Below are 12,921 nucleotides of genomic sequence, written 5' to 3'. Positions count from 1 at the left end.
TTATGAAATTAATATACTACTACTCTACAATCCAACAAATGCACTATTAGGCATTTATCTCAATTAAAGACAGACTTACACAAATATCTGTGCATGAATATTTATAGCTATTTTATTCATAATAATTAAAAACATAAAACAATTCAACTGTCCTTTAACAGGGTAATGATTAAAAAAACTATGATGTGTCACACCATAGAATACTATTCAACAATAAAAATGAGTGAACTATTGATACATACAACATCCTGGCTGAAACTCCAAAGAATCATGTTAAGTGTAAAAAGCCAGTCTCAAAGGGTTACATACTAAATGATTCCATTCATGTAAGATTCTTGAAATGACAAAATTATAGAAATGGATGACAATTTTGTGGCTATCAGGGTTTAGAGGAGATAGAAACAGGATGAAAAAGAGTATTAAAGGCAAGATGAAACATCTTTATATTAATGGAAATATGGTGTATATTGACTGTATCATTCCAATATCCCTCTTGTGAAATTACATTTTGTGCATGTGAATTTACAATTATGTCAAGATTAAGAAAAAATGTAAAACCATATCTCCTGTATGTGTCTGCTATGAAAACATGTATCTTGTGTAAGAGGAATAGGTAAAGTTTGCCCTTACTCCCAAATACATATCCAATTCAGCCACAGGTTCCAATAAAATGTCTCTTTGTCTAATAGTTAGGTCATTCTTCTCTCTGAGACATGTAGCTTTATCTCATATGTTTTAAATTCAGCTATGTATTTAAAATAGTTTTTGATCTATCTTATTCATCATGTCAGGTGTCTGTAATAAGATTTTCCCCACATTATTGTAGCCCTGTAGATTGCTGGATTTGGACAGCTATGAACCTATTTTACTTGAATTATTTCTTATACAGTTGAATTTAGAGTAAAATAAACTTCCAAGGATATGACTATTTGTCACTGAAGTTAGGATACTATATTTTTCACATTTTTCTAAGCTTTACTTGGAAATAATACTTTATTGTTGCTATAAATTTGTGATAGAGATATATCATAAAAATTCTCAATTTCCCATTCAAAGTTTCAAGAACTAGGGCTTCCCTGGTGGCGCAGTGGTTGAGAGTCCGCCTGCCGATGCGGGGGACACAGGTTCGTGCACCGGTCCGGGAAGATCCCACATGCCGCAGAGCGGCTGGGCCTGTGAGCCAAGGCCGCTGAGCCTGCGTGTCCGGAGACTATGCTCCGCAACGGGAGAGGCCCCAGCAGTGAGAGGCCTGTGTACCGCAAAAAAAAAATAAAAAATAAAGTTTCAAGAACTCATGTCAAATTCATGATAAATATTCCAATCAAAAAAAGGTAAAAACATTCATTTGTGATCCAACAGAGGGCAGACAGTAGAAGCAAGAAGAACTACAATCCTGAAACCTGTGGAATAAGAACCACATTCACAGAAAGATAGACAAGATGAAAAGGCAGAAGGCTATGTACCAGAGGAAGGAACAAGATAAAACCACAGAAAAACAACTAAATGAAGTGGAGATAGGCAACCTTCCAGAAAAAGAAATAAGAATAATGATAGTGAAGATGATCCAGGACCTCAGAAAAAGAATGGAGGCAAAGTTCGAGATGATGCAAAAAATGTATAACAAAGGCCTAGAAGAAATAAAGAACAAACAAAGAGAGATGAAAAATAAAATAACTGAAATGAAAACTACACTAGAAGTAATCAATAGCAGAATAACTGAGGCAGAATAATGGATAAGTGATGTGGAAGACAGAATGGTGGAATACACTGCTGTGGAACAGAATAATGAAAAAAGAATGAAAAGAAGTGAAGACAGCCTAACAGACCTCTGGGGCAACATTAAGTGTAACAATATTCACATTATATGAGCCCAAGAAGGAGAAGAGAGAGAGAAAGGAACAGAGAAAATATTTGAAGAGATTATAGTCAAAAATTTCCCAAACATGGGAAAGGAAATAGCCACCTAAGTCCAGGAAGCACAGCAAGTCCCATACAGGATAAACCCAAGGAGAAACACGCTGAGACACATACTAATCAAATTGGTAAAAATTAAAGACAAAGAAAAATTATTGAAAGCAGCAAGGCAAAAACAACAAATAACAAGCAAGAGACAAAAGAAGAATAAGATACAAGGGAACTCCCATAAGGTTAGTAGCTGATATCTCAGCAGAAACTCTACAAGCCACAAGGGAGTGGCATGATATACTTAAAGTGATGAAAGGGAAAATCCTACAACCAAGATTACAATACCCAGCAAGGATCTCATTCAGATTCAATGGAGAAATCAAAAGCTTTACAGACAAGCAAAAGCTAAGAGAATTCAGAACTAAACCAGCTCTACAACAAATGCTAAACGAACTTCTCTAAGTGGGAAACACAAGAGAAGAAAAGGACCTACAAAAACAAACCCAAAACAATTAAGAAAATTGTCACAGGAATATATATCTTGATAATTACCTTAAAAATGAATGGCTTAAATTACCTTAAAAATTAAATGCTCCAACCAAAAGACACAGGCTTGCTGAATGGACACAAAAACAAGACCCCTATATATATGCTGTCTACAAGAGACCCACTAAAGACCTAGGGACACATACAGACTGAAAGTGAGGGGATGGAAAAAGATATTCCATGAAAATGTAAATCAAAAGAAAGCTGGAGTAGTTATACTCATATCAGATAAAATAGACTTTAAAATAAAGAATGTTACAAGAGAAAAGGAAGGACACTACATTATGATCAAGAGATCAATCTAAGAAGAAGATATAACAACTATAAATATATATGCACCCAACATAGGAGCACCTCAATACATAAGGCAACTGCTAACAGCTATAAAAGAGGAAATTGACAGTAACATAGTAATAATGGGGGACTTTAACACCTCACTTACAGCAATGGACAAATCATGCAAAATGAAAATAAATAAGGAAACAGAAGCTTTAAATGACACAATAGAAGATAGATTTATTTGATATTTATAGGACATTTCATCCAAAAACAGCAGATGACACTTTCTTCTTAAGTGTGCACAGAACATTCTCCAGGGTAGATCACATCTTGGGTCACAAATGAAGCCTCAGTAAATTTAATAAAATTGAAATCATATCAAGCATCTTTTCTGACCACAATGTTATGAGATTAGAAATGAATTACAGGGAAAAAACGTAAAAAAAAAAATAACATGGAGGTTAAACAATACATTACTAAATAACCAAGAGATCACTGAAGAAATCAAAGAGGAAATCAAAAAATACATTAGGAAAATGACAATGAAAACACGACGATCCAAAACCTATGGGATGCAGCAAAAGCAGTTCTAAGAAGGAAATTTATAGCTATACAAGCCTACCTTAATAAACAAGAAAAATCTCAATTAAACAATCTAACCTTACATCTAAGGGAACTAGAGAAGGAAGAATAAACAAAACGCAAAGTTAGCAGAAGGAAAGAAATCATAAAGATCAGAGCAGAAATATATGAAATAGAAACAAAGAAAACAATAGCAAAGATCAATACAACTAAAAGCTGGTTCTTTGAGAAGATAAACAAAATTGATAAACCATTAGAGAGACTCATCAAGAAAAAGAGGGTGAGGACTCAAATCAATAAAATCAAAAGTGAAAAGAAGAAGAAGCTACAACAGACACTGCAGAAATACAAAGAATCTTAAGAGACTACTACAAGCAACTCTATGCCAATAAAATGGACAACTTGGAAGAAATGGAGAAATTCTTAGAAAAGTATAACCTTCCAAGTCTGGACCAGGAGGAAACAGAAAATATGAACAGACCAATCACACATAATGAAATTGAACCTGTGATTAAAAATTGTCCAACAAAGATAAGTCCAGGACCAGATGGCTTCACAGGTGAATTCTACCAAATATTAGAGAAGTGTTAACACCTATCCTTCTCAAACTCTTCCAAAATATTTCAGAGGAAGGAACACTCCCAAACTCATTCCATGAGGCCACCATCACCCTCATTCCAAAACCAGACAAAGATATTACAAAAAAAGAAAATTACAGAACAATATCCCTGATAAATATAGATGCAAAAATCCTCAGCAAAATACTAGCAAACAAAATCCAAGAATACATTAAAATGATCATACACCATGATCAAGTGGCATTTATCCCCAGGATGCAAGGATTCTTCAATATAGGCAAATCAATCAATGTGATACACCATATTAACATAATGAAGAATAAAATCCTTATGATCATCTCAATAGATGCAGAAAAAGATTTGACAAAATTCAACACCCATTTATGATAAAAAACTCTCCAGAAAGTGGGCATAGAGGGAACCTACCTCAACATAATAAACATCATATACAACAAACCCACAGCAAACATCATTCTCAATGGTGAAAAACTGAAAGCATTTCCTCTAAGATCAGGAACGAGAAAAGGATGTCCACTCTCACCACTATTATTCAACATAGATTTGGAAGTCCTAGTCATGGCAATCAGAGAAGAAAAAGAAATAAAAGGAATCCAAATTGGAAAAGAAGTAAAACTGTCACTGTTCACAGATGACATGATACTATGCAAAGATAACCCATAAAATGCCACCAGAGCACTACTAGAGCTAATCAATGAATTTGGTAAAGTTGCAAGATACAAAATTAATGCACAGAAATCTCTTGCATTCCTATACACTAATGATGAAAAATCTGAAAGAGAAATTATGCAAACACTCTCATTTACCATTGCAACAAAAAGAATAAATATGTAGGAATAAACGTACCTAGGGAGACAAAAGACCTGTATGCAGAAAATTATAAGACACTGATGAAAGAAATTAAAGATGATACCAACAATGGAGAGATATACCATGTTCTTGGATTGGAAGAATCAATACTGTGAAATGACTATACAACCCAAAGCAATCTACAGATTCAATGCAGTCCATATCAAATTACCAATAGCATTTTCTACAGAACTAGAACAAATCACCTTACAATTTGTATGGAGACACCAAAGACCCCGAATAGCCAAAGCAGTCTTGAGGGACAAAAACGGAGCTGAAGGAATCAGACTCCCTGACTTCAGACTATACTACAAAGCTACAGTAATCAAGACAATACTGTACTGGAACAAAAACAGAAACATAGATCAGTGGAACAAGATAGAAAGCCCAGAGATAAACCCACACACCTATGGTCAACTAATCTATGACAAATGAAGCAAAGATATACAATAGATAAAAGACAGTCTCTTCAATAAGTGGTGCTGGGAAAACTGGACAGCTACATGTAAAAGAATGAAATTAGAACACTCCCTAACACCATACACAAAAATAAACTCAAAATGGATTTGTGACCTAAATATAAGACTGGACACTATAAAACTCTTAGAGGAAAACATTGAAAGAACACTCCTTGACATAAATCACAGCAAAATCTTTTTTGATCCATCTCCTAAAGTAATGGAAATAAAAACAAAAATAAACAAATGGGACCTAATGAAACTTCAAAGCTTTTGCACAGCAAAAGAAACCATAAACAAGATGAAAAAACAGCCCTCAGAATGGGAGACAATATTTGCAAACAAATCAACAGACAAAGGATTAATCTCCAAAATATATAAACAGCTCATGCAGCTCAATAATAAAGAAAAAAACAACCCAATCCAAAAATGAGCCAAAGACCTAGAGATTTCTCCAAAGAAGACATACAGATGGCCAAGAAGCACAAGATAAGTTGCTCAACATCACTAATTATTAGTGAAATGCAAATCAAAACTACAATGAGGTATTACCTCACACCAGTTAGAATGGGCATCTTCAGAAAATCTGCCAACAACAAATGCTGGAAAGGATGTAGACAAAAGGGAACTGTCTTGAACTGTTTGTGAGAATGTAAATTGATACAACCATCTTGGAGAACAGTATGGAGGTTCCTTATAAAACTAAAAATAGAATTACCATATGATCCAGCAATCCCACTACTTGGCATATACCCAGAGAAAACCATATTCAAAGAGACACATGCACCCCAATGTTTTTTGCAGCACTATTTACAAGAGCCAGGTCATGGAAGCAGCCTAAAAGCCTTTCACAGATGAATGGATAAAGATGTTGTAGTACATATATACAATGGAATATTACTCAGCCATAGAAAGGAATGAAATTGAGTCATTTGTTGAGATGTGGATGGATCTAGAGACTGTCATACAGAGTGAAGTACGTCAGAAAGAGAAAAACAAATATCGTATATTAACACATGTATGTGGAACCTAGAAAAATGGTACAGATGAACCAGTTTGCAACGCAGAAGTTGAGACACAGATGTAGAGAAAAAACGTATGGACACCAAGGGGGGAAAACCGAGGTGGGGTGGGGATGGTGGTGTGCTGAATTGGGCAATTGGGATTGACATGTATACACTGATGTGTATAAAATTGATGACTAATAAGAACCTGCTGTATAAAAAAACAAAACTAAAATAAACTAAACTTTCTTTGTGTTATTTGTATGGATATATATTAATATAAATGTTTCAGACATTACATGAAATTTCTAAAAATCTTATATGTTGTGGTATAATGTTATAAATCATAATTTTAGTTGTTACTTTAAAATGTACATCTCAGAAATAACTAAATTTCCTTGTCAATTACATTATTATGAACTTTCATCAAATCTTTACCTGTGGTAATTTTTAAGTTTTTTGTCATTTACAGACAGTTCTGGGTGTACTCTGATGCTTTTGTAAAAATGTTCCTATAAAATGGTTACATCTTCAAGGAATTCATGGAAAAGACTGACAAGTACAGGTTTCTGGTAACTGACTCTACTGCTGAACTGAATGAATAAGCATTTTCAGAACTCTAATGGAAAACTGATGAATTCATAAAAGTGCTAACAAAAGATCAAGATAAAAAAATTAATTTCATGGTACTGAGTCAACTGATTATAATTTTTGCGATTTTCTGTTTGAATAAAACAAAAGAATGTTAAAAAAAGCAAAAAAAAAACACACATTCATTTGTGAGTTTCAGGAAGTATTCCTCTTCTGTGTCTGTCAGTAAAAGAAAAAGAAGGTTAATCTTGGTGAATTGAATTTACCAGTGTTTCAAAAAAGATAGAAATGTGGAAAAAATAATTTACTGTACTGAATTGAAAGTATTTGAACTTCCTTTAAAAGTATGTAAATATTATGATGCTTTTCCAAACTATTATTTATAAATATAATGTTAGTTTGATAGATGTGAAAGTTTGTACTTTAAACTTACCCTAGTCTAATACATACCAAATTCAAGTGCATTTCCTTTCAAAATACACCTGAAATTTATTATGTTTCCATTTCCAAGCTAGAATATTAATAGAGCAAAACAAGTAGGACAAAGTTCAGATGAATATTCTAATTATTTTGCCCAACCCTATCCTAGAAGCTGTGGAGGCATTAAAAGGTTCAAAAGACCTACTCTAAAAAGCTCCATGATACTAGTATAAAAAAGACATTAACCTTGCAATGTATTGATTTAATGATCAGATGATATTTATGCTATGATTCAAGTGTAATATTCATAAGGTGCTTAAAAATGTTATTTGGAATCTTGATATGTACAGTTATAAAATGTTTATTTTATATTATTTACATAAAGATTCTAATGATATATTGGTCTTAATGAACTTGTTTTAACAGGTTTACTCTCTATCCTTTGAACTTTTAAGCATCACACTTAAACCAAAAACATTTGAAGAGCAAGAAAATATATTGATTTCTTGTGTTCTAGACAAAGGCTAGTCCTCAAAGACAAAAATGTGTACTTTCTGTCCTTAAGGAGCTTATAGACATTGAAGAGCCTAGAAGAGTCATTTCATTTTTCCTCTACTGTGTATCACTCAGAGTCCTGGTTGATATAAGTTAAAAATGGCTATTTGGAAGAAAATTTAAGAAAATTACTATTTACACAGGTTTGGGCAAGGTGGAGGGAATCTACAAGGAGTAATACATTGAAACCCAGACGTCATTAACCTGCTAAGCTTCAAGCCAGGGTAAGGAGAGAAGCAGCGACTGGAATCCACAGTCAGGGAGAGCTGTGTGGAGAGGGCTGCCTGGCCTGAAGCTTTTCCTACTCACTAGGGGACTCAGCCAGGCTACTGCAATCTTGCCTGCATGCAGGAATTGGAGAAATACATTTCCAGATCTCACTCTCCTTCCTCCCCAAGGCTGAACCCAGTGAAGAACCAGAGGGCAAAGAAGTCCACCAGTGTAATTCTTACAGATCAGTATCTCATTGCACAAAGTAGGGAGAGGGAAAGGTGCAGAGTGGATCTAAGGGTGGTAGACAAGGATATCCAACACTCAAGTGATGTATTAATGACCTTAATATGCTTTGGTTAATAAAGATAACTGTGCTTGATTCAAAAGTAAGAGTAGTTTATGGGTATCTGGGATTCTCCCTGTATTCTATTTACTTCTCCTTAACTAATATTCAACACTTCATTATATACAAAACCAGATTTAGGATTTCTGGTCTGAACTAAAATAATTCAATTTCACTTCCCTTATTTTTAAAATCGAGACAAAAATTATATCTAGGTTTTGTTATTTTAAGGTCAAAATCAAATGAGGTAAAATATGTAATATATTCATTGCATCATTTACCTCACCCAGTTCTTCCATCATAGAACTAAAAGAATGCAGTCTAATATTAATAAATGATAGCACCATTAAGAATTAAATAAATTAAGCTATCAGCAAGTATATCAAAGGCAGATGATCTTTGAATTAAATGCTCTTCCCTTTCTACACAGGAATAACATTCAGTTCACTCAAACTACTTTTGTCTGGTTGATATTTTGCTGTATCTCAAGGTCAAGTTCATTGTCAAATAATTTATCTTACCGAGAATTACTAAATTTGAAGCTGGATATCATTAAAATCAAGAATTGGATGACATTTGGTGTTGAAGAAGGAGCAATATATGGGGAATATCAAACGTTGGATAAAAGTCCTTCTCTATTAAATAACTTTGAGAGCTTGAAATAAAAATTTATAATTACAACTTTCAAAAATTTAAATTCAGAAGGCCAAAATGGACTACGGTGGCATAAAACAATGTTATTAAATGTTTTTTTTTTTTTTCTGGATTCAATGAAGTCAATACACTAGGAGTTTGTTTTTAATGTGAGTGTAATGACTTAAGGCAGGTTAGTTTTTATTAAATGTAGATGTTAGAGAGCCAATACACACATACACACACCTTAACAATATTAGAGTTGAGGGATATTAATATACTTTTTCAAATTTTCAAATTAATGACTAAATTGCCATAGAATCAAAAGAGAGTAAATATGTTTGTAAGTTTTTTAAAAATCTCATTTATTTCTTTTTATTTTCATGGGGCTTGTAAAATATGAAAATTACTAATGCTATTTAAACATTTCCAGAGATAAATACATAGAATTTCATTTTATTTTTTTCTGTCATGTGTTTGGGTAGTTTGGTATTTTAATTATTTCTGACATGTTATATGCCAACTAATATCTTGCAAAACTTGCCTGGAATATTACATTTTTCCTTAGGCTTTTTCATTTTGTTTTATTACTCATTTTCATTCCCGAAAGTATTTGACATCTATGGTGCTGTAACTGCAATTTAAAAAGAATCCATTTGTGACAATAAGAATAATAAATTGTTGTATTTGAACAGAATTAAAACTTTAAAAGCATTTCCATTTCAAATAAATGTTTTATCCTATTGTTATAATGAAATATTTTATGTATTATAATTTTCTTCTGCCACAAGTAATTCTAATTAACCCAGGAATCTACATTATTGCTTTCAATTCCATTTTTTCAGTGTTCTTTTTTATAAAATTTATTTTCTCCTACAAACAATTTGCCTGGTCTTTTTAAAATACATGTTGTCTCTTCCATATTTCTACCTTTCTACTATGGATATTTGTACCTTTCTACTATGGATAAGAAAAATATTATCCATAAGATTGTGGGTTTTCCCCCTTTCGTTTTGATTATATATTAGAAAGTGTTTTTTTTTTTAATCTATAGATCACCTATTACCTTCCCATTCTATAATTTTTTCATTGACCCAAAAAGTTATGTTATTTCCAACCAGAGGCATTGTTTTTGTTTTTTATTTTTGTTTGTTTGTTTGTTTGTTTTGTTCTGAATATGTTTATATTTAAATATGTCTCAGATAATAAAATAGAAAGAATGCTTCATCTGGTGCGAGAGTGGGAACAAAGTCTTTCTAAAGTGTTGCCCCAGGCACTGTGGATTTCTGGCAGGGACTGTCTCGGACTGTTGTCATCATTCTTTTTTCCTAGCTGCCTGGGGCTGCACTTTTTTTGGTAAGACTCTGCCTCTTTACCCTGAGTTGGGGCCTCTCCTCCTAGGGGCTGCTGGAGGGGTGCTTCTCTTGAGTTGGAAATTAACCAGTTTGGGTTCCCCAGGAACCACAGTCACACTCACTGTCTCTGGGCCAAACCTGGGTGCTGTGGCAGTGATAGTGTAGGCCCCTGGAAGCAGCAGCCGGAAGTAATCTCCATGGTCACCTGAAGTGACATCTTGGTTAATCTCACTGACAGAAATCACTGCATCCGCAAGATTATTATACTTCTCATCCTGCACCATTCCCCTTATGCCTTGGTGTACCCGTTCCAAGAATTGAATTTGGGTTTCCTGATTACCCAGCCACTCGCGAGGTAACTTGTCACGGAAACTTGTTACAACTCAGTTCCAGCGTGACCTCAGGACAGTTGGTATGGAGGTAAAGTCTTGTATTCCCTTGCTGAGAGAATACCAGAAAGCCCCATTGGCGATGCCATCTGGGAAGTAATCCCCACAATTCCAACCTTGGTGCATCCATCAATGTGCATAGGAGTAGACCTTGGCTACCTTCTGGAAAAGTGTGTCATCAGACGTGGGGGTATTGGCAGTGTGGCAGAAACCTTGGACCCGGTGTTCAAGAGACTTGTCATATGAGTAATTGGCCACCACTGCCCCTCCATGAAGATTGGCTGAAAGGACAAGCTTGAAGGAGCGGATCCACTGGACACTGCCTGGGTCTCGGGTTCCACCTGATTTTTCCAGTTGTCTGGAAGTGGCAAGTGGTGGTTAGGGCCTTCGATCTTCTCACTGTAGTAGATGTAGGTATTGAGATCCTTTTCCCCCTTCTTTCCAGGCCAAGGGGAAACAAACTTCTTCAGTGAGGGCTACACGTATGGCACTCAGCTGCAGAAGCACTGGCCAGGCCAGGAGCACCTCTATCCATGGGGTGACATGGGCGAGATCCCTGAGTGGGTGCACCAGCTTGTGATCCAGAAGCTTGTGGAGCACCGTGTCATCCCCACAGGCTTTGTCAACAGCACTGTCATCAAAGACTACCAGCCCAGTGGCCACATCGTGTCGCACGTGGACCTCATCCACATCTTTGAGTGCTCCATCGTGTCCATGTCCTTCTTCAGCAACTCCACGCTCTGCTTCGGCTGCAAGCTCCAGTTCAAGCCTGTCCGGGTGTCGGAGCCTGTGCTTTCCCTGCCGGTGTGCAGGAGCAGCATGACTGTGCTCATTGGATATGCTGCTGATGAAATCACTCACTGTGTCAGTCCTCAGGACATCAAGGAGCACAGAGCAGTCATCATCCTCAGGAAAACAGGTTTAGGTTTACAGAATGTTGTGAAGATAGCAGAGAGCTCTCTGTTCATGTCTTCTCCTGGACGAGATTAGATTTACCCTGGTTGGAAACAAAGTCCCTGAGCAGCTCCATGTTACCACCCAGCTATGTCTCAGATCATCTGTCGGGAAACAACAGGGACCCCGCTCTGAAACCCAAGTGTTCCCACTGCAAGGCAGACCCTGACACTGCCCACAGGTCTCGGATCCTGGAGATGAACAAGGAGGAGAACCAGCCCTCTGCTGCCCACCCACCGGTGGAGGGGCAGCGTCAGCTCAGAGAACTACTGGCTCAAGTCATACAAGCCCGGGGAGGACTGCTCGGAGGTGACGGGCAGCCCAGCCCCCAAAGTGAAGAGGCAGCGGCATTGAGGCCTGAGCCTCCGTGACTCAGCTTGATCCTCAGTAGCTGGCCTTCCTTTTGTTTCATTTTGAGGTTTTTTTTTTTCTTTCTTTTCTTTCCTTTTATTTTATTTTTTTGATTCTTATATTAAAAAAAAAAAAAGACAGCTTCAGGCTGTCACAGCTTCACTCCCTGATCCAGCACAGCGTTTATGCGGGGGGACCACATGTTCCCTCCTCTCCATGCACTTCTCTTGTACAGGTGATGAGCCTGTGACCTGAGATTGTAGTTATTTATTTTTAAAAACATTTCGTACTTTGGTTCTAGTTTTTGTATTTCTTCCTATTACTTTAGGATGATATCAACAACGTCTTTCTCCAGTCATTCAATTCTAATTCTTTAGGTATTGCTTTCAATGATACCTCTTTGGAAATTTCTTTCCTGTAGTTCTTATTAGATCTTGAATATTTAGTTTCTACAGTGTACGTCCCATTGTTGTTTTACTCAGTTTGTATATTCAGTGTTTTAAAACATCTCTCCACAGCAAAGTTCTCACTTCTTACTTGGATATTAACACAGATTATGTTGAAAACGCAAAATTCACTGTTCCTAAATATCTTTACACTTTTCTCTTTTCCCTCTTTTCTCTCTTTTTTTAATGTTTTTATATAATTTTTTATATAATTGCTTTACAATGTTGTGTTAGTTTCTGCTTTATAACAAAGTGAATCAGTTATACATATACATATATCCACATATCTCTTCCCTCTTGCATCTCCGTCCCTCCCAAACTCCCTATCCCACCCTTCTAGCTTGTCAAAAGGCACAGAGCTGATCTCCCTGTGCTATGTGACTGATTCCCACAAGCTATCTATTTAACATTTGGTAGTATATATATGTCCATATATACACTACCACCTCTCA

At 35.9% G+C, this 12,921-nt stretch overlaps 2 pseudogenes across 2 annotated transcripts; one reads left to right on the top strand and one right to left on the bottom strand.

Moving 5' to 3' along the window:
• Window positions 1-9,870: 9,870 nt before the first annotated feature.
• LOC308630007 (carboxypeptidase N catalytic chain-like) lies at window positions 9,871-11,164 on the bottom strand (annotated as a pseudogene). The gene has a single exon. The product of its transcript is annotated as a carboxypeptidase N catalytic chain-like (transcript).
• A 19-nt stretch (window positions 11,165-11,183) lies between these two features.
• On the top strand, window positions 11,184-12,026 carry LOC308630006 (RNA demethylase ALKBH5-like; annotated as a pseudogene). Its single transcript has 2 exons — window positions 11,184-11,643; window positions 11,709-12,026. The product of its transcript is annotated as an RNA demethylase ALKBH5-like (transcript).
• The last annotated feature ends 895 nt before the right edge of the window (window positions 12,027-12,921 follow it).

Source organism: Mesoplodon bidens (assembly GCF_964165515.1).
Source record: "Mesoplodon bidens genome assembly, chromosome: 16".
In the NCBI taxonomy this organism is placed as follows: domain Eukaryota; kingdom Metazoa; phylum Chordata; class Mammalia; order Artiodactyla; family Ziphiidae; genus Mesoplodon; species Mesoplodon bidens.
This window is presented reverse-complemented; position numbering and strand designations above follow the sequence as displayed.